Source organism: Palaemon carinicauda, chromosome 7 (assembly GCF_036898095.1).
Source record: "Palaemon carinicauda isolate YSFRI2023 chromosome 7, ASM3689809v2, whole genome shotgun sequence".
Taxonomy (NCBI): Eukaryota; Metazoa; Arthropoda; class Malacostraca; order Decapoda; family Palaemonidae; genus Palaemon; species Palaemon carinicauda.
The window spans coordinates 65,095,158-65,097,657 of NC_090731.1; positions in this window are offsets into that span (position 1 = coordinate 65,095,158).

Genomic DNA, 2,500 nt, shown 5'->3' on the forward strand with positions numbered 1-2,500 from the left:
TAATAATAATAATAATAATAATAATAATAATAATAATAATAAAGTGATGAATTTATCATTGACCATTAATTGAAAATATAATGATATTAGCGATAAAATTGTGATTGACCAATAATTGACAGTGGAATGGATATAAACATTTTGAGTTTTACATTGAATTTTTCATTTTAATTAGATACTCTTTTCGACAACAATTTAATTATTATAAAAGAGGGGAGGCGGTTTGTTATCTAGCATTGTCAGTCGAACTTAACCCTTACAGCAAGACCAAAATGAATTTGGAAGGGAATAATCAAATCTAATTGACGGAAAGTAAATCGTATGAAAAGTTAATATGATCTGCACTTAGCAATGCTAAAATCTTTATAAGAGAACTCTGGGTATCTTATAAATTTTTGAACATATAGTGGTCTTCTGACCAAAACATAAATTTCTTAGTTTTCTAAAAACACCGCGTCCGAAAAGAACATGTTTCATGATTAAAATAGTTTCACAGTTACTGCGTTTGGGAATTATATCATTTGGTGGCCATATTATAAATCAGTTGATTAATCTTTCATGACGAATAGCAGTCTTGCTAAAAGGATTTTAATCATTTCGCCTTTTTTGTCAGATGACTCCCAAGAGGAAGAAACTATAATTAACACAGCGAATAATGGATGATATGGTAGAGCACTTCATTTTAAACGGATTCCCACACTAATGCCAAATCACTTGCCTTCTTTCTCCAACCCTGCTCGACCTCCTTACTCTCTGTCTCTGTCTTTCTGTCTTTCTGTCGCTTTCTATATGAATCGGTGCATTTCTGAAGTTATTTCTGAAATTTTTCTAACTTTTGTTGCACACCTCCATTGAGGTAAAATTCAAGGCGGGTTTTCTGTATAAAAGGTTTTCCTCATCCTGACCGTGTTCTTGGACCCTCCAGTCATATATGACAAACGTTGTTGCTACACTAACACACACACACACACACACACACACACACACTATGACAACACACTCGTGATGGAAAAAAATAATTAATGAGGGAAGCTCGCTTTTAATGAGGTAGGAAAAGGAAATCTTATAAGATAAGGAAGTCTTACCTCGGAGAAGCATTGCCCTTTGGGTAAAGGATGGGTAAGGGAAATGGGTAATGAATTAAGGAAAGGGATGGTTTCCTGCCAAGTAAGTGTAGTGTGTGATCGTCTGTATGGATAAGAAAGGGATGAAAGGAGAAAGTGAGCCCTATGGGCGGTCAGTTTCATTAAGAGTGAAGGAAAAGAAAAAAAGGGGGAGTGGGCGGTGGAGGCTTGATGATAGGGATGTGGTGTGGGAAGGTGCTACCAGGGTGACATCAGGACTAAAAAGCAAATAATGAATGAAAGGGAATTGGGATAATGTTATTTATCAAAACAGTTATATGAACGAGCGAATGTTAGAAGGGATACACAGAGAGAATCGATGATATATCAAAGAAGGACAATAAGAAAGAGAAAAAGAGAGCCAGGGGGAGGACAAAAGAGCTGGAAGGTTATCAGTGGAGACGTGTAACTATTTTGGAATCCGTTTCAAATCAAGTGTCATCACCTTCCTGGGCTTTTTTTTGCACTGAGCATAGTTTAATTTATAATTTTATTATTCCCGATTTATTGTTCAGCTCAATTTGCCATTTGATAAGTACAATTATTTTATTTAAGATATATAATCGTTAATGTGAAGTTTGATGTCAAGACCCACTTATTGCTGATTTAGCAGCTTTATCTACGTTATCACTTCCAGCAACTTTTATTTTAAGTATCCAAAATAAAACATATCAAGGAACCCATTAATTTGCCTCAAATTTCCAGTTGGTTCTTATGCGATGAATCATTGGAGTCTTGTAATGACACTTCCCGAATCAAAATAGATGAAAAATGTACGACTTAGCTAATCTCCAATTGGTTAATATTTTTTTTTTTTTATTGGAAGTTAATGTTAGCATTTTTTTTAACCTTCAGGTTTGTCGATAGCTATAAGGTAATACAACTAATCCAAAACGAAAATGTAGTTACGTATAACATTGTTATTATTATTATTATTATTATTATTATTATTATTATTATTATTATTATTATACTATATTTTGGTCCCAGATCATCCACCAATCTCATATCTCCCTCAGGGAGACATTTAGATACTCGTCATCAGGTATCCTTTTGAGAGAAATGTGCAAAGGCAATTTCCTTAATGCTTCCCCGTTCCTTCGAAACTTGCCAAGCTGGTCACGAACCACAACCTCTCTGTTACACGGCGAAGAAGAAACCTTTCATCCTTTTTCTTGATCGGTGATCAGCTGGCACTTTAGTTGTTACTCAAAATATGATTTGTTTTTTTTTTACTCAAAATATGATTTTTTTTCACTACCCCTCCCTTGGTCAGTACTCACCTACATCTCCCTGTCTGATTTGGGATACCTTAGACCGGTTTTTCTAACTTCCCGAGAGGATTTGAAGAATCCTTAAGTACACCTCACTTGGGG